This window comes from Etheostoma cragini, chromosome 1, assembly GCF_013103735.1.
Source record: "Etheostoma cragini isolate CJK2018 chromosome 1, CSU_Ecrag_1.0, whole genome shotgun sequence".
Classification (NCBI taxonomy): domain Eukaryota; kingdom Metazoa; phylum Chordata; class Actinopteri; order Perciformes; family Percidae; genus Etheostoma; species Etheostoma cragini.
In genome coordinates, this window is record NC_048407.1 from 26,456,017 (window position 1) to 26,477,444 (window position 21,428).

Sequence of the window (21,428 nt, forward strand, 5' to 3'; positions counted from 1 at the left end):
TCAGTAGTGTATGTAAGAGCATTTCACATGTGTTTGTGAGAGGTAATTCTGAATAATGTCCCTGACGGCCCCTCATAACTAAGCATGATAAATGTACAGAAATACTGAACCTTTGAGAGACATTTTTCAGAGTCAAACTGATGCAGGGGCAAAAGAAAAGTGAGGACAAAGTGAGAGTGCACAAAGTGATTAAAATCAGAAAGTGTGATGTATGACTTCAAAACACTGAAAGAAAAGCATAGCCCCTAAATTCCACCGTGTGCGTCTGCCCTGATTTCTAGCTGCAGAGGGATCATGGCCACTCAAAACAATGCTCGATTCCACCAGCACGCGTTTAAGAAGCGTCTCTCTGCTCTGCTTAACTCTTGTGTTGTCTTCCAGTGGAACATGGAACTTTTAGATTGTCTGGGCTTAATGTTTTTGTCACTTTTCCAGATGTTGTTTAAGCATTTCCTTACCTTTTTGTCCATTTTTAATTTCATTTTTTGGTCACTTTTTTCAATGTTTTTTTAAGCTTTTGCCATTATTTTTGTCACTTTTTTCAACAGCTTTTATCCTTTTTATTATATCCAAATGTTATAAAATTGAATTGAAATTGAAGAGCGTTAGAATAGAATAAAATAGAAACATCCATCTTACTTTTTTTGACATTTTTGTCGAAGGAAAACCAAATTTCTACTATAGAAACATTTGGAAAGTGGGTCAAATTTGACCCCAGGACAACAGGAGGGTTTACATATGTGCTAGGTCTATTTTTGACAGCTGCAGGTCACAGGCAACAGGCAAAGAGTTTCACATATCCAGGAAAAAAGTACAAAATCAAATAACTCGGCAAGTTGGCAGGCAAAACAGTCCACTTCTGAAAAGCTCCTGGTGTAGATTGATGATACACTGTGAAGGGTGAAAACAAAACCACAGCCGGAAAGTGGCACATTACGCTTAGAGTGGAATTCCAGCTTTAGAATCTACAGCCATGCTAGCAGCTGTGTGGGGCTGTACTTTGCTTAAAGCTAAGTGCTAACATCAGTATGCTAGCAACAACATGCTGGTGTTAAAGAAGAATTCAGGCAAATTTTTTATGTTAATCTTGCTCCCTATAAATATGTGAGTAATTTAGAGAAAAAAGAAAACTGAATTGGTGCAGGCAACACTGAATAGCTGCAGCTACGTGTACAAGCTTCCACTGAGCTAAAACGGCAGTTAAGGGGGCAAGTTTTAAAGTGCCTTTGTGCCTCTTAACAGACACATAATGCAATTAATATGTCTGTACAACATGAACAGGGTCATTAGGTAACATCAAGATCAACTCAGACATTGTTTTAATTCACCTACCCTGTCTCAATCTCGCTGGAGGGTAGCTTGCCTGGTTAGTTGCTAGCTTCTAGCGGTTAGCTGCTATTGATAAGTGTGTTCAGACAGGCTTTTGTGAAAATCAAAAAGCAGCAGTTCTGTGTGTATTTGTGTGTGATTGATCTGTAGGAGGCTTGGCAGCGTCAATCTGTGTGCTAGTTCCCTTAACTGGGCAGGCAGCCTTTGTCCTCGCCTCCCGCAGCCAACAACAATCCCCTGAGCGCCAGGGGGTGTAGTGGGTTTCCTCCATGCCTTCAGTGACAAATTGTAGTTTATTTCCTTCTAAAAAACAGGTAATTGAACATTGTAGGGGTTATGATCAGTCACTATGCAACTACAGAAAGTTGTGAACAAGTTGTGAACAACTCTGCTCTTCACACACACACAATCTGCACACTACTCAGTAGTGTGCAGATTGTGTGTGTAGTACTGTTAAGCTACCTTTTCCTGCTACAACTGAATTACCAGGAGACAGCAAAAGGCAACAACTAGCCTTCTGTGCCGTCATTAGCTGTTAACTGCAAGTTAGTGTGTTAAGTGCATTCAGCCAGGCTTTTGTGAAAATCATAACGCAGCAGTTCCATGTATATTTACAGCACATCCATTTAGTGTGTGATTGATCTGTTGAATGGGAGGCTTGGCAATGTCGATCTGTGTGCTAGTTCCCTTAGCCGGGCAGGCAGCCTTCGTCCCTGCCTTCCTCGCCTCCCGCAGCCGACAACAGTCCCACGAGCGCCCGGTGGTGTGGTGGGTGTAAATTGTAGTTTATTTCCCTCTCAAAAATAGGTATTTGAGCACTGTAGTAGTTACGAGCATATCAATAACTATGTAACCACATGGAAGTTCCTGTTTTTGAGGAGGAAATAAACTTGTAAACTAGAACAATTTGTCGCCGAAAGGCATGGAGGACACCCACCACACCACCGCGCGCTCGGGGAATTTTTGTCGGCTGTGGGAGGAAAGAAGGCTGGTACATGTTCGCTGCACCTGTGAACGCTCTGTTGAGTAATTCAAATCTTCAGTAAGAAGTTAAACTATTGTATTTCATACATTCTGACTCATGTCCATCATATTTCATATTTCCTGTGGTCTGAATATATGCAGAAGAGAAAGTAAAGCAGAGAGTGCTAATATTTCCGAGACCTCAAAAAGCCAGAGCTGGATCCTGGTGGTGTGAACATTGAGTTTGTTCCACCATGATGCCACCCTGTGAGGCCCCAGGTGGATGCCTTAGGTTTTTCTCTGCAGTTCAGGGTTTCTTTCATGCCATCTGCGCCTGGCTCCAGGACATGGCATTCAAGCAGGGCACAGAGCAGACATGGCTCCTATACCCTCGCTCCAAAGAGGCTGGAGGCTTTCACTTTGAGTGAACAAACCTCAGGTCAGATGGCTACCACAGCAAACAGACATGGAATTAATAGCAACAGTGAGCATGTCATCCTCTTCCCAGTAAGGGATACGCTATTTATTTTTCATCGCTGTGAGCGACATCATTGCAGTTATTTGTAAGGGAGCCACTGTGAGGGAGGCCGATACCAACTATGCGAACAAAGTGCCAACAAGATTTCTTTGAATACTGTTTAAGACGTTAAATCACAGTGCAGATGGCATGTGTGCCACCATCTGACACTATCAACTTCTACTCAAAAGTGAGGCAGAATTTTCACATTTAGATATACATCAAAACATTGGTGATAAAACAAGCTGGGAAAATAATCTTTCGTAACATCAGCAAAGACTGTCCTTTTCTCAAAACCGATGATAAGAGGATACAGCATCAGGTTTCCGTTTACAGTAATCAGATGCTTAGGAGACAGAAGGATGGCAGCCAGCTACTTGTGTTTCTGCATCTACAGCTCAGCTTTAGTCCCACTAATCTGGAAGAAATCAAAGATTAGCATTTTTGAGAGGTTTGCATTCGCCTCAAAGACCGCTGACTCAGATGTTCCCCAGCCCTCCAGAGACAAATCTGTCTGGCACATTTCATATTCCACACTACATATAACTTATAATTTTTTCAGAGAATTTAGATTGCTGCTGACATGTGCCAAAGTTGAATTGATGGGGACACCACCTATTTTATAACGGGGGCGTGACCGATGGAACGATTGACTGCTCATTGAAAATTCCAATGTAATCATTCTTTACAGGAGAACATTTCAGCACTACTTCATAATGTGGAACAAATTGCACACTCGCCCAGTTCATTGGCAAAATAAGATGAATCACTATGTTCTGTAAACATGTACAAAATTAAGAGTGAAATGAATTTGCTGGCATCACATGACAGGTTCAACTCAAAGCTCTCTGGAGTTTTATTGCTAAGATCAAGCTGACCTAGATATCATTATTTCTAAATTCTGCTGATTTTCCAGCGTCAGGTAATTAAGTGTGATTCTTCCACCTTGTTCAACGGGGCCCTGGCTGTTTCAGAGTTGGCTGCTGAGTCAGATGGGGTGGCGCTATGCTGCTAACTGAGATCTAGGGGCACATTTCAGTGTGGCTGCCTTTAGTGTGTGTGCCAGCTGCCTGCCAGAGGCCCAGCCTCATTAGCTGAATTACAGAGATCAAACAGAGGGGCCGAGGAGCAGAAGAAAGAGAATCCGCTGTCCCTCTCCAAGAGGAAGGGATGAAAGGCACGCAGATAGTGAAGTGGGGGCAGTAGAAGACATTGTGTAACTGGCTTTAAGTTTGAAGGGTGCATTCTTTGATTCCCTGTCTGTTATAAATGAAAAATGTGTAGCACTTTGATGGGCCTACACAGGTCTGTTGACATTCTAGTCTGCTTACTGATGTACTGCATTGAAGGATAATCCACACTATTGTATCTTTTTTGACTACAAGCCATAGGCATGTTTTTCTTAGAAAATTCTAGTTACATAGATAGATAACTTCTGATCAAACCAGTGGAAACCCAAACTGATGTTCATAGAGTTTATAAAAAATCTGTTTTAGTTTTCCATCTGATCATTTTTGCATAAGATTGAGTAAGCAGAGTCTGAATTACTGAATCCTGAGTCAAACATGAATGGTAACATGATCTGTGCTACTTGCTTTAGCAATTCCACTCATAGACTTACTTTGAGCATTTATATTTGATTGGCTTTGAGCCTAAAAACATGCTTGAACATTTTTTTAAGTTTGCATTAGCAATATATGCATTACACTGTTCTTTCTCTTAGAGCTTTATACAGCCATGTAAAATGAGCAGAACATTATTTCTGTATCCTTAATTCTACAGAGTTCTGTCCCTAATATCAAAAGGTCAAAACAGTTTGTCAATTGTTTCTTATCTCCAAAGCTCTTATAATTTTTCACTTAAAGCATAGCTGTTTATTTAGTTGGCAATAAACTGATTTGGGACTAAAATTAAGTCCTGATTTGTGTAGGCCTGATTCATCCAGCCTTGGACTCACCACTCAAGAATGCCAAAATTCAAACATGCGTTGAGTATCAGCTGAGAGTTTAGTCAAGTAAAGCTTACACTGCTTAAAGCTCAATAACAGTGCAGAAGGAAAATCAATAAATATGGCTAAGCATTTGGATTCTGAATACACCAGAGTACTTCATTAGTGCAAGTTCTGGGCAAATCCATTTTCATGTGCTCCTACTGATTACCTGGGACTATGCTATAACATATGTAACATACAGTATAACTGTATGTTATCTGCATGTCTCTCATTGCAGCTAATTACTTTTGATTTGTTTGTCCCCATCGGATTCTGCAAAAAAATGCTGAATCAGATAGACCTCTGGACCCGTGATTGAAAAACAAAAGCCTTGTTGAAGTTTGAGAGATCTCCTGTGCATCACAGGTATTAGTAGTGAGGTATTGAGGCTTACTTGAGCAGCAGACAGGACAGCAGTGGATCTAGAAAGGAATTTTATTAGGGCGAGATAGACAAGATGGGGGTCCAATCACCTGTGCTTCAGTTTTTTAGAACCAAGAGTGAAGATACAATCTTTTAGCTAGCCATGAATTTTTTTTATTTTTTGTTCCACTACCCCTTCCCCTCGAAAAGAATGAAATCATGAATTAATGCATGGAGAGATTCTTCTTTTAGTTTTTTTAAACACCAATGCCACAAAACAGGGGGAAGAGGTGAGAAGGCCACTGGACTGCATCATCACTTGTGGGGTGACAGCTAAGGGTTAAAACGTCCTTAAAATAGACACTTCCCTAATTAAGTCCTCACTTGCTTTTAGAAAGTTAATTGATGAGATAATTGGGTGGTGGTGGGGGTCTCTGTCTAATTAATCCTTTGGAGGGATTTTAGACACGGGAGGTGAAATTGCTTTTATAATAGTCATGGAGGCTCTGATGCAGAGAAACCATAAAATCAATTGATGGATTGTATTTAGGAAAATGCGCAAGCACATTCAAAGTATCGAAGTGTTCTTATATAAAGTAACCATATCTGAACTCTGCAAGGACATCCCAATCAATGCTATTAGTTTTGTACACGATGAAGCATACATGTTAGGAAATAGTGTTTCTTAGTCTATGGCTCTATGTTTTACGTTCTATGTATGTCAGCCGCTCGGTCCCTGACTTTGGTCCAGAATGAAATAGAATATGTAACATTTGGTAATTTAAATGTATGTACTTTATAAATTATAGTGTGGTTTAGACCTACTATATCTGTAAAGTTTCTCAAGATAACTGTTGTTATGATTAGATACTATAAATAAAATTGAACTGAATTGAATGCCACCATGCATGTCTAAGTACATGCTCACACAGCCACAACATAGCTGTAGACACATACTCATTACAACTGGCAGTTTGGGAAAACACCAACGAAAAACTGTTACACACAGATAACCAACATGGTTATCATACCTCGACAAAGTGTGTGCAGTGTGTGATAGATGAAAGCAGGTTCTAGCTCATGTAACTCTGAACACGACAATACACAGGCTCTTTTAAAATGCTCTTTTTAATTGTGTTCAGTCCTTGAAACAGAAATGTTGATGTTTACCTTTTCACGTATACTTCAGACTCAAACACTTTTCATTACACAGTCTTTATTTCAATGAAGTTAAGAATATGTTAAGAATCACAGATATAGACGAGGACCTGAGATGATACCATTCTGAACACTTCAATTGTATTCAAAGGGAGTTCCAGACAAGTACGCTCCGCATGGATTTACTGTCCCTGAGGAAAGGGATAGACTGCATTGCAATTTACTTTCTCATTTTACCCCCCGAGAGGTGTTGGCAGTGTTTTGCATCTAAAGTGTCTTAGAAATTATCACTGTTACAAGACTTGACATTAAAAGACCCAACGTAAAGATCACTTAAAAGACCGCCAAATGAAAGGGAAAATTAAGAAACAGAGGTTTCATGTGATGAAAGCTGCTGTGAAACTAATTCCTTTAAATAGCATGTTACTGCAGATAATATTAAAATGGTGATCTTGGTGAGGAGTAAATAGTAAATACCATACTGAGCTCACTTTGTGATGCATTAAACTCCACTACAAATCAAAAAAAAATTTCCCTCATAACTGGGTCACACTTCAGATCTGCAAACTAAGCATACTTAGTCAGAAGCCTGTAGACTCCCAAACCAATCATGCTTTGGCGTGCAATGCATGCTTGTTATCTTTGCTAATTCGTAGTTCATATAATACATGGAAAAAGATTAGATCTTCAGTCATCTGACAGCCTTTTCATCCCATGATCCATCATGCCAAAAGTCTATTAGTACAGTGTGTTGATAAGAGAAATAGGTCACAATATTATGACACACTTGCAATAGCTTTGTTCAAAATATGAAATACTGCACCTGATGTGAAAATCCTTTCCTTACAAAGATTGCAGTCTAAGTGAAGTTTTAGCTGTCTGAGCAGTCATTCAAATAGTCATTCTACGCCTTTCACAGATCTCTGCATAGTTATGCCAATAAGCATATTAAGGAAATGAAAATGCACCACCATGCTTCCTTACCTGAGGCAATGCAGCCTGCTAAGTTTCAACACAGCATCCAAAGCGAAACTGCTCACTCTCCCATGTGTACAACTGCAGCCCAGGGCAGCCAAGGCAATGTAGCGATGAACCAAACAGTAATCTAAAATATGGTCACAATAACAACTCCCACCAATGCTTGTTGCTCACCAGCAGCCACAGAATTAGCTTAGCATCAATTCTATCTGTTTGAAAAAAAAGTCAGCTTACCGGCTCATTATATCCAGTGTTAAGAATACAAGATCAATATTTCCTTCATAAAAACATTACTCATGTTTTCCAGGGGAAGAAATCACCATATTGGAAAAGACAGCCTTTGCCAATGGATAGTTTTTAACCTCCCATAACATACATGCTTTACTTCAGCAGCTCAGTGTGCATCTTTTTTATACAAAGTAATGCAGCTTCATCAGCTTCCACAGTGACAACTCACAAGTCATTAGGCAGAATCCTCTGGGGTTCATGCATGTGTACAATATTTTCATTTCAATCCATAGTTGTTGAGATATGTGGTGGACTGACCAGCAGACAGACAGACCGACAGTGCTATTCAAAGAGCCAAGCCACTAGCACGGCTAAACAAAACTTCCACCCTTTGACATAATGCCTCCCAAGGCAGGAACACAAACAAATTATGCATTCAATATGCATCATACGTTTACACGGGGTGGGGGAGCTCAGTAAAACCATTACTGTGTGGGGCCTTTAAACTATACTGAGAACAGCAGAGAGGTCACACAAGTCCCCATCACTGCATGGAGCTACATTTTTCACCAGACATTCATCCATATTTGCATAACCTCCTTATTTGCCATGGTAAACTTATATCAAAGGTTTCTAAGAATATTTTGCTTCAACATTTCTGTGACTGTAGAGAAGGAAGAGAGAAAGGCTGACTAAAGGAAAAGGAAGAACATTTCACTAGAAACCTATTTTTTTTCTTTATAGCCTAACAGCACTTTTTTTTAACATCCTTGATTATTGACCTTTTTGCATTTATACATTTGATTTTCATGATTCTTAATTGATACTATGCCTTTTCATGTGTATCTGTACATAGTATCAAACTGTTTGTTTACGTAGTTCAGCTTTTTTGACCTTGTTTTTAGCCATATGTCTATTTCTGTGTATTTACTGTAAGAACAACAGAAAGCCAGAGTCAAATTCCTTGTATGTGTCCACACTTATTTGCCATTAAAGCTGATTGTGATTTATTGCAGTGCAATGACCCCTAAGTGGGTTGTGAGTTCTGGTACAATGTTTTCAAATGTCAATTTGCATTTGAAAGTTTACTTTTAAACATAGCCTCAGTCATCCTTAACAAAAACTACAGGGTTTGTTATGGCCAACAGTTAAAAAATGTTATATTTTGTTACTGACAACTCCCATTATTGCCATTAGTTTGGGATGTTGAAAAGCAGTTAATACCTATAAGACTCACTGGTGGCTATGATGAAGACAATAGGAAAAGGATCAAATCAGATGGTATGGCACAAGTAATCTGAATGTTATATGCCCTAATGCACATTGGGAGCCTTAAACCAACTTGATTTTTAAACCAAGAGTTTTACAATAGTCAGGTGATAATCAGAAATGCTCTGAAGGCCATTCACCCTTAGCAGCAGCAGCAGTAGTAGTAGTAATAACACTATTACTGCTAATAATAATAATAACAATAATAATAATAATAGTAATTTGACTCGTTAAACCTTGGCTGCCAATTGTTATAATTGGCACTTTTCTATTTCCATCACATTTAATGGACATAGGAATACGTTGCAGACAGTTTGACTTCATGTTCTTTTCAATTATCCACATTGAAATTCAATTCTTTCCACTTTTTAAATCCATAATTACATACTGTATGTAATGAATATTAACCTACCTACAGTGGAACAGTAAAAAGGAAACGATGGTTGTCACTTGTCAGCTTCGCCACAGATGAATTTACTGTCTGATGTTCAACATGCAAACCATTAAACTGCAGTAGAGCAGACTTGACGAACTTACTAGCTTTGATCATTCAGCATAAATTAGAATACATTAGGCAATGTATTATTCACTAGCCATTTATTATAGCAATACAAACAGGCTGCAACATTAACTAGCCATATTGACGATGTCAGTCTAAGAGCTAGATAACTAATGTTTGCTATCTAGTCCATTACTATACTGTAATGTAATAGTAACACCATTGTTAATTTGAAGTCATGTGTCTAGCTAACCTGATGAATGTAAGTCCACTATTTGCTGGATTTGGTTCCTATTAACTCTTGATGGAAATATCTGGCTTTTCAGCTACTAAATGTTCCACAGTGTTTACCAGTTGCTAATTGTGTCTCTCTACTGTGGACTTTTAGAGCTTTTTTGCTGAAAACTGCTGCCTGCTGTTGCCAAAAACACTACTGAGAGCAGTGAGAGTGAACCTTAACAGTAAAGTTGTGGGTTGGACAGTTAAACAATGTGCTGAATCTCCACATAGCCAAAGGGAGCTGCAGATTATTTTTCTTTCGCATTATTTTATTCATTGTTTTCATTGTAGCCCTGTTGATCTACCACCACACAATTTCTCCTTAAAACAGAAGTGTAAATCCAGCTACCACATGGTCAGTGTTTTCATCTCCAGTTACTGCAGGTCAGGTCCCTATCTTCTCTACAAACTTCTCGCCAACAAAATACTCTTGCACTCCAGATTTATCCCAGATTAATAAAAGAGATGGGACTCCATTGATCTTAAATTCTGTGAGATCTGTCACACACGATCAGGAAACCACTGTAGTATTCTTCCCAGAGGCCTTAGCCGCAAAAAGAGCTTGAGGCTTACAGGTACTCAGACGCTTCATTTTTTTTAAACCAGTCAAATCAGTAGTATCCTGCTCTTTTCTTCTTTTCCAAAAATACTTTGACACCACTGACCCTTAGATTTAAACAAACAAACATTTTCACATTGGTGTTTGTTATGTGAAAGACATTTCTCAACTTGGCCATGGTATTCAATAGCTGTTCTCAATCTCCCCTCCACAGATGGTCAACCAGGAACTGAGGGACACATCTGAGCAGTGTAGGTCTGTTGGCCCAGAACAACATTCACTTCAATTACAAAAAAGGAGTAGGCTATCAAATAATCCAGAATGAAGAATGCCTCAATATAAATGCATCAAGAGTGACCACTCAACAAAACAGCCAGTAGGCTGCCAATGCCGTAAGGAAATGAGTTATTTCCATCTTTTTACGGTCTCCTGCCACCCATGAAAGTAGTCCGCATCTGGTCAGAATAAAGAGTTACTTGGGCCTTGACAGACAAAATTATTAAAAGCAAGCTCAGTGACCGTGGGTTTGCTGGCTGTCACTTGTCACTGAAAGATTTTATAATTTTTTGGAATTTGCCTCAGTAATCAGCTGTGGGTAATTCTGTATGTTTATCTCAGACTTTTTCATGTTTCTGGTCGACTTATGTGAAAATCAGGATGTTGCAGGGTAGCACCAAACAACAATAAAAAGGAGCAAAAAGCATCAGCATCCTTATCAAATGATGATTCATGTAGAAGATATGGAAATTAAGGATATGCAATGTTCCCAGTATTATAAGGAAACATGCACAAAATCCTACTGTTAGTTGTTATTGCTAACTGAGATCTGTTCAGATTTTTACTCAAAGAAGATATATTAAGTTATTTTCTTACTTTTACATGAGTAAATGTTGTCAAGAATGAGAAACAAATGTGTTTGGCCAATATATCTCAGATAAAATCCAATAAAGAACAGGACACAACCAGTATACAATAAAAGCAACTGGGAACCATCTCCCAGATCTCTCATGCTTGGAACACTGTGGCCTGTCAGGCTCTTTTATAGTCTGACAGACCTGCCATGCCTTACAGTTGCCAAGCTGAATTGTGACATTTAACTTGTTGGGTAGTGGCTCAGCGTAGGGTCAGTTGTTTGAAGCATATGTGTGTTTGCATGCCACCAACAGCAGAACAGTGACAAAGACTGTAGTGAATAGGGATTGAATTAGGCATCCCAAATTGGAATAGAATGAATGGGAAATGTCTAAAATTCAGCCAGAATTTAAAATAACAGAATCAAAACATTCTAAAAAGAATAGTTTACTTTTGACCGACTGATCACACATGGTTCCTCCTTTAAATTCAATAAATCAAAAACTGCATTAGTAAATTACCATGATTCAGTTGCTAAAATCCATCTAATTTCTGAAAATACAGCAAGTATTTAGAGTAGCAAACATATTCAGAAACATTTTCATTATGTAGTACATACTATAGGTAAACTGTATATTTAGATGTATGACAGTAAGCTCAAAGAACTGTCAGCACATACATTTTGTTGTAAAAACTCAGCACTTTTGCTGAAAAAGTGGAATAATTTAGATTTCTTTGTTTGAATTCAGCAGCAATACAAAAATGGGCTTTAATATGCAGTACTTTCATATTATAATACTAGTGAGCAGTGCTGCCAAGGCCTTCTTTCTCTGTAGAGACTATCACAATGGAATGCTGTAAGAGTTCTTGCTCCCGCGTGAACAAAGAGTCCGTTTCAAATATCAAACGCTATTTAAAGCTTTTGCAATGCAGCAAGAAGTCCAAGCTCTCCATTCAGACCTCCATCACTTAATCTTTAATCTACTGTACTCTGTCACTGGAAATTTCCCTTTTCCACGTCCATCAAGACTTTGCTGAGCACTCACTATTCACACAATCAATCTCATCACTCCACACAAATGTAGGCATCTGCAGACAAAATGAAGAGGTGTTTCTGAGTGGAAATAAAAAAAAAAGCTGACCTTTTGCTTTTTTGAATTTGCTTTTTACCTTCCTTGGGATTACTTTAAGGAGCAGACACTCAACAGCTGAAAGAGCAATAATACAGCGTGCATGTCAGAGTGCACACCAATGAAACGATGCACGGACACACACACGCACACACACACACACACACACGCATCATTTATGGGGCAGTTTCCAGGAACATTCCTTTCAGATGACATTATTTATCCACTATGCTTTTAGAGAACATTTTAGCTATTTTTCACTGGAAAATGTCACAAGTAGGGCAGGAAACAAGCAAAAATGCGAATTGTTGCCTAATGTCTGAAACTACAGCCTCTGGCTCTTGTGCCAAAAAAACAAACAAGCAAAACAACCATAAACTGAAAGGTTAGCCACGGCCAAACAAACACATAAAACCAAATATTTGTTTATGCGTTTGTCCAGACCCCATGCCTCACAAAATACATTCCCACATCTTAGCTACACCGTAGCTGACCCGCCTGGCTTCAAAGTCATGCTTTAAAACCAAACATTAAGGCAGTTAATGCTGTCTGTGCTCAAAAGCTGTTATTCACAAGTCCCAAATGAGCCCCAAAGATTAAACATTCGGAGTCTTTTGTCTACTAGGCTACAAACAAAATTGTTATTGAAGGAGAGGTTGAACAGTCCCATGGAAGGTCTCTGAATAATTGCACCTTGTTCTTTATGTATTCATCTCAGTACATGCTGGTGTTCCCAGTGCTCCGTTTTCATGTGGCTGAGAACACGCCGAGCCTCAGATCTTGTAAAAATTGGCGACTAACAAAGATCTTGAAGATCAAGAGCTGTGGAATGTCTTTTTGACGACATCATTCAGTGATATGCAAATAACATTCCCTGCGTGGCAGAGATTTTTTCCTAGTAAGCTCATGAGAATGAAATGAAATGTATGGATGATGAAATGTGTGCACAGTGCTGCAACAGTGGAAACACACTTAATGGTATTCAGGACAGAAAATAGCCAGATTGAACTAGAAGGACCCTTGCATTGCAGCATCCAGGGCATTATTATAATGAAAAACCAATACTTCATGTATACCGTATTTCAATAAACACCACCTAATGTGTTAAGGATAGTGCATTTTGAACACAAATTATGTATAAGTAATTCCATTTAATAAAAAAAAATCTCATTCACATACAGTATCTCACATATTATTGCATGTAGCTATAGCATCTTTGTAGTTCTGTCTACACTCTGTCAGAGCAACTCAGCACCGTAAAGCAAATTAAATTAAAGATTCACTAAATATGTAAAAAAATTCACAAACATGTGTTGGGTTACAAAATTATGTTCAAAGCGACCCTATATAACTTAAAAACATTTATTAGCTTTCTACGCAAAATAAATAATTTACAGCACCTGTTTTCCAACGGTTAGAATGGTGTGTACCCTTCATAGTTCATATGTATTTTGTCATTTGAGCCGGCCCTGTTAAATACTAATTTCTCTCACTTGTGACAAATGTTTTCATTCTCTTATCTAATCTTATACAGTGGGTACGGAAAGTATTCAGACCCCTTTAAATGTTTATTATTACATTATTATCACATTTTGTGATTAAAAAAAATCACAAAATGTATTTATTTATGGCACTCTGCCATAAAGCCCCGACTGGTGGAGGGCTGCAGTGATGGATGACTTTGTGGAACTTTCTCCTATCTCCCTCCTGCATCTCTGGAGCTCAGCCATAGTGATCTTTGGGTTCTTCTTTACCTCTCTCACCAAGTTTGGCTGGACAGCCAGATCCAGGAAGAGTTCTGGTCATCCCAAACTTCTTTCATTTAAGGATTATGGTGGCCATCGTGTTCTTAGGAGCCTTGAGTGCTGCAGAAATTGTTTTGTAACCTTGGCCCGATCTGTTCCTTGCCACAATTCTGTCTCTGAGTTCTTTGGGCAGTTCCTTTGACCCCAGTATTCTCATTTGCTCTGACATGTACTGTGAGCTGTAAGGTCTTATATAGACAGGTGTGCGCCTTTCCTAATCAAGTACAATCAGTTTAATTACACACAGCAGGCCTCCAATGAAGGAGTAGAACCATCTCAAGGATCAGAAGAAATGTACAGCATGTGAGTTAAATATGAGTGTCACAGCAAAGGGTCTGAGCACTTATGACCATGTGATACTTCAGTTTTTTGTTTCTAAAAACTTTGCATTTGCAAACATTTCTACATTAGTTTTTTTCTCTCAAGATGGGATGCTGAATGTACATTAATACGAAATGAAATTAACTTTTTGGATTTTTGGAAAATGGCTGCAATGAAACTAATTAAAATTAAAAAAGGTGTTTGAATACTTTCCTTAGCCACTTTATATGAGCAAAATCAAATAAACCAACACTCTACCACCTTTGGCAGCAGAGGCTTTTGTTGCTGCTGCCAATATAGTTATTATTAAATATTATAATATTATTATATAAATATTATTGGTTACTCCAAATTAGAAATATAGGTTTATTTTTTCTATCTTCCAAAAGTTACGAGTTCCTACAAATACAGTTTTGTATTATTCATTTCTTTTCTGGCTATAACAGGAGTTTTTCATTTACATTACAGTATATAATACAGCTGTGAATGTAAGCAGATGGTTTAAAGTCCCTATTTTTACTCCAATAACACCTTAAAAACTTCTGCGTTTGTTTTAGCAAATCCTCATGATGGCTTGATGATGGAATTTCAGAAAGCACTGTCACACTATAAGCCCCCAATGACACTGCTCTAAATGTTCTATAAATACTGCGTGAATACACACACATACACAATACATTCAAATCCATGCACCATAATTGCTGCATATTTGCAGAAAACGTATCTCCTTATTACAATGATCAGGATTTAATATATCTGCGTTGTGATTTACATTTTTCTTCCAGGTAAAGCAGAGAAATTGCTGTCCTCCCAAGCCTAATCCTTTGATCCAGAGAGACAGAGAGTTGGTGGGATGTCAGTGGGATGAACAGAGCTGTGACAGGTGAGAGAGGAAAGAGAGCAGTCAGAGAAGAGGCGTTCTGTCAATCATGTTAGTTGGAGTAAACCGCAAGCTTTGCGTCTTAATGAATAAGCCAATGCACCCTTTAGGGGGACAAGCATCTGAACCACACTTGCACATTGTTTAGTTGAATAAAGACAAGTGGGACGGAGACAGATACAGTGAGAGTGAGAGTGAGAGAGAGAGAGAAGGGTCAGGAAGAAACCATACTGCCTTTTAACAATCAAGCTGCTGAGCTTTGGTGCAGATCTATGGTAAGAAAGGGAAGCAGAGCCACAGCTGATAACATAATGGAAAACAAGCTCCAGTGGAGATAAACAGTATCTCTAAAAAGTGCTTTAAAAGCCAAACTACAAAAAAGGGTGAAGAATATGCAGATGACAGGCAACTTCTTACGAATGCTAATGTAATTGGACAGAATATTAAACCAGTGTGTTAAGACTGCACATGTAGGCGAGGTTGGCTGTAGAGGATTCCCTGCCTAGTCAGTATGTAGAATGCTCACAGCCATTGGAATGAGAAGAAGTCAGCAGCTCACAGGATGGGGGAGACAGCAGAAAGAGCCTCCTGCTGGTTATGGAACAGGAGAGGAGCCCAAGCTGGAAGCCAGGACGAGGAGGCGACTAATGGGAGGGTCTTACAGTTCAGGGTTGAAACATCCAATGAACAGTGGACACTGTCTGACAACATCAACTCCTCCCGGGCAAAGGCTACGTTCACCTAAGGTGAATGAAGAGGGAGTATCTTTTAGATGTAATTACTTTTATGATCATTTAAAGTCTAACTGGCCATTTTGCACCCAATGCAGTAAAAGGATCCCACTACAGTATTCAGTGATTCAGATCTTGGGCCCTTTCTTGCACCCGGCGCGGCGCAAAGCCTGACGCAAGTGTCCTTGATATTTTAAGACCGTTTTGCGCCCATGTGGTTTTCATAGCAAATGCACTTGCGGCCATCTTTGCACCCATGGGCATGCTGGTCTTAAAGGAAGGTGTGTTCAGGGTGTATGCTATCTTGAAGCAGCCGTAAGTGATCGCGCCACTGACCAACAAAAACCTGGTCTAAATTCAATAGTGCAGCATTTCACTGTTATTTTAACAGCAAATTAGTCAAATCTGCCTAGGCTTATGCACAGTGCTAGCATACTATACTTGTTAAACAAATAGGCAAGTGCAGCAGCACACACACACACACACACACACACACAAAAGATTACAAATACAATTATTACAGTGCAAATCCGTCGTCATAATAGCAAGAATGGGAGTTGACACTCTGGTTGGTTTATTGCATTTGACGCCCAAAACAAACCTAGGAATTAATAAAGACACTAAGTTCAACCCTTTTGAACCATGCGTCCGACGCTCGGACAGATGAGATCAGTTGCATTGTTTTCAGAGCAGTTTTCACATCACATTATGTGCTTACATAATTGCAAAAGGGTTCTCCAATTTTGTCTCAGTTAGTTTTTTTAAATGATATCAGATTAGTACACAGAATGTGCCTTTGAAACATTGGATGAATGGTTGCTGATAATGGGCAATGTAGATATTACATTAAAGATCAGCCACCCACTCAGATCAGCGGGTATCCTGTCTATAATAGAGTGGTATGGAAATTTGAAAGTTACCACAAACTTTTGATTGGTAGTGTATCTTTAGCGGTTGAAGTTCACTTCAGATGGATTGATGCAAAGTCGTTGACTCTTTTGCAGGGTTCATTGCCGACCAATTCATCCTGCACTGACAGGGACTAGACCATAGTATCATTAATAACATAAAAGAAAGACAATACACCTTGGCTCCCAATGCAATATTCCAGATAGGAAATACTGGACTGTACAGGGGGCAAAGGATTCTAGTCTTCATGACTGTACTACTGATGTAGTTTTATAATGTTTTATTATGAAACATAGCCCAGGGAGGAAGGCTGAGCAAAGCAAATTGCTTGGATTCTGTTATTAATGGACAGGTTTATCTGAGTGGTGGCACGTCCCCTAACTTACAAAATGCCGCTTGCTCACCCTGTGCCGTAACATTATTCATTATTTATGCTTCTGAGTAGTTAATTGATTAGCAGGGGCTAATCTCTTTTTGTATTGTACCAATGGGTATCAATGTGCAATGGAGATGCAATATTATGAATGTTTCATAAGCTTGTTTCTATTTGTGCTTGAACATCAGTCAGTCAGTGAATCCTACTAAATCATTGTATGATTCATGACGGCTACTTTTGGTTTTAAAACTAGAAAACAGTTTATATTTCATGTACAACAAGTTCATTTTGAACAAAACAAAGCCAGGTATATCACAAGGAGTGAGTAGTTCTCCAGTGCCTGAAGCAGTAACAACACTGTAGCACTGACACAATGTGGTTCTAAAATTATTCAATCGCTGCGGGACAATACGCTGCATAATGTATGTGCTAAAGCATGAGAATGCAGCATCCTCCACAGCTGGCGAACCACATCTTAAGGCATAGTCTTTTTTTCTAGCTAATGCCTAGCAGTTGGTAGAGTTTGCTGGAGCAAAAATAAAGAAACAACAGAAGTCAATATGTGTCAAATAAAATCAATTGTCTCATTAGGGATAAAACAAGGAACATTTCTCACAGACAAATGCAATGTGATAGCCTGCATTTCACTACACCATTTGCCCTATACATTTTGTAAGCGCTGCAATCAAACGGAGATTAATTTTTTAATTAAAATAAACAGAGTGAAAACACATCGCTCTAAACTAAAAAATATCCTCATCACAGACATTCAGGTAGATTAATAGCTTAAAATGTGTATTTTTTTGTTCCCTATTTGTTTTGATACAACTCTCCTTACCATAATTTCTTCAATTGTAGTTCAACATGTATTTGATACCATGTACTTTTATACTGTAAATTTTAGTCCTTTTACAAGCTAGTCTTGATTTACTTAAAAAATTCAAAGTGGCATACTGAAAATGGTTGTACTCCCTTAATTGAATCGAGCTACAACAAACCTCTTTTCTCTAATGATCCTTTATGGCACGTCATGACCATTGTCACACTTCAGCTGACCACTGAGTGCCCCTGTGGATTTCAGCTCATGCAACATTTCCTATGGTGATCAATCACAACTCCAACCTCCACAGTCCCCTTGATTTGGGAACTGTAGTGAACCTAGTATCATTTAGGGATAATGAACAGAGGCCACGGCCTGATGGTTCAGCCCGGCCTCACTCTCTCACCTTTTGCCTCTAGCTAAAAAAAGTCACTTCCTATGGGTTTAGATTGCTCACTCGCCACCACTTCTCAAAGAGCAGTGGTACATCGCCCTTTAATTTTACAGCAGAATGTTTTCCCTCTTCTCCAGAATGAGCAGTTTTGTTTATTTGCCCTCAAAGTAAATGGTATACAAGAATATCTAAGCAGGCATGGTTTAGTACACTCTGAATTCAACACACATTGGACTGTATATCAGTCAAGAAATTTCACAACAATTTGTCATGGGGCCAAGGGAAAATAAAGGTCGAAGAGAATAATAAACAAATAATGTATGAATAGGGTATGGCAGTTTGGGCCATAAGCTGCAGACACGTCACATTTTCAATCTCCACCAGTGGGAGGACAAATCGCCTGAGAGGAGGGATTAGGGTTGTGAATCACTGATGGAATAAAAGCCTCTTGTTGTTGCTTTGTAATTGTCTCTGCCATATTTACATGTTAAAAAATGGAAATCTTTTGTTGTTAGGTGCTGGCATGAAAATTGTTCTCCTATGACTCAGCAGCGATGTTAAATATTCATGACTTTATGTGGAAAGCAGCATTTAGGTTCAGGATGCCAATGAGAAGTGAGCAAAGGCGCGGATTAGGAGAGGTGACAGGGTTGATGAATACAAACATTTAGGAGATTATGTTTTTGATTGGAATAATGCTTTGCAGGCAGATTTATTCGGAGCATTGGGGGAATGATTAGATTTCCATCCCCCCCATCATCCATATGGAATTTTGACATGCTGTGTACGCTGGCTCCCTGAAGGTGGGGTGGCATTCAGTTTCTACTGTGGAGGGGGAATTGATCCACAAGGTGACACCCCATATAAGAACTGTCAATAGAAGGTCAGAAGCTCTCCACTGCCAAGCATACAGAGCATGTACTAAGCCTCCTGTGCAGCCGTGCAGCGTAGATCAATGGTATATGAGAAGGTTGTAAACATCCAACTGAATCACGCTGCAGCTTTGCATTGGATTGCAATAGACGCCAAGCCACATGAGTTTGGGATGAAAGGGTAGCGGTTACAGGAGTGAATTTAGAATTTGACAACCTTACAAATCAACACTCACAGTACCGGTGGTTTGATAACAGAAAATATAAAAATCAAATCAAATATTATATATATATATATATATACACACACACACACACACACACAAATACAGTGGGATTCAGTGGTTTCTTAATAAGTGCGATCACTTTCATGTGACAGACAAAACATCTTCAAGCAACAGAACATTTGTTTGATGTTTCCTTGTCAGTTAGATAACAAAAGAAACACAGAGAAACACACACACACACACACACACACACACACACACACACACACACACAGATATCCAGATGCACACACAGTTCCAGTTGGGGGAAAACCTTACAGATGAATTTCTGTTCTTAATGTTTCACTTTGATCTGCTTTATTTGATGTGCACTACTGAAAGAATGACTTCCACTTTTTCCCCTCTTTGACCTGCTTTGGCATAAAAAAAGCAGCATCCCCCTGTACAGGAGATTGAAAGGTTGCTTAAGTATCTTGAGGTCTAAATCAAAGAAAATATCACTATATGTAAAGGATGTGTACATACTGTATGTCAGCCACATTCAAAGTCAATTAGAATTTAGTCAAAGGTTATTAAGGCTATTATTTAACAAACAATATGCTCATGTGTAAGACTCACGGGAGGTGCAAAAAAACAGGTCCAGCTGTAAATGGCAATTGGAATATGGAGACAATATAGATTTGTAAGCTCTTTAGAGCAATTTAAAGAACCACCCTTTGTTCAACAGAGGCTATAATGAAACACAAGCACGTCTGTTTGCTAGCCGTGTCACATGGGAAACAAAAAGACGGGTGGCCTACTTTGTGCATCGTTGGCAAATAGTCTAATTCTTCGAATTACTACTAATTCCAAGTTTGGATAGCAGTAACAGTGCTGTTATATGCCTTTTTTCTGTTCCCAGTGGATCCGCTCATCTATCCAGAGCTTATGTTGTTTAACTGGGAGAAGATCAGTGAGTTTTTGTTAGCAACAGACATCTAACAGTGAACATGTTGTACTTAGATACACTTGTACTGCTGCACTAAAGTGCAACTATTTTAAATTGTGTAAGCGGTGGGTTAGACAGCCTGACAATCAAACAGATGTTTGTGCAGAAGTACAGTTTATACCTGCAAGGGAAGCTCCGTCACTTTATATCACCACTGTGACTGCTGTCATGTTGCATTCCCTAGTCAAGTGCTACGTTCACAGTGCAGCTCTAACTGTATTTTTCTATTTTTATCTATCTTTTGTTCATTTAGATTACTAGCTGAAAGCTGTATCAGACAAATAATATCACACACCTGCAATTTCATACGTTGTGTCAACATTTTCCCCAGTGTTTCCTTGAAGGTAAACAGAAGCTGTGACCGATTTAATAGTAATGTTTCACTTAAATTACATGACCATGGCTGTATAAGAGATCACAATAGGTGCCTAGTTAAAGCATCAGCCCACAAAACCATTTTAAGAAAATAAAATGTTCATAAAATTTGACAGCTGTATAGTTAACTGAGCTAAATCCATAACGGCAGCTAACTACAATGAGTGGTTACTTTAGCAAAAAGTAGCCTAGAGCTAACGCTATCAGTTCAAAACTCCTAAATCATCTCAGTATTGCATTCATTGTCATCAACTTGGTCTCATACTGAATATTTTGTGACTAGGGTTGGATATTGTTAAAAATAAATTTAACCAAAACTGTGATTGATAACGGTTCCCAAACTATACTTTTTTTGGATATCAATTTTACAAAACAAAAAGAAATAACAAAATTATACATTACAGAGCATATCTTTTTCAGCTACTACTACATGAGCCCGTCTATGTGTAATGTAGAGTATTTCTTGCCTGTCTCTGCGACGTGTCACATTAGACAGCCAATCCCAAATCTTGGTATTAGCATGCTGCATGTTTTTTGTCTCCCTGACACTAATGAGATTTATTCCTTAGGTACTGACATATAATAAAAATGTATAAATGTAAATACAAAATTCATG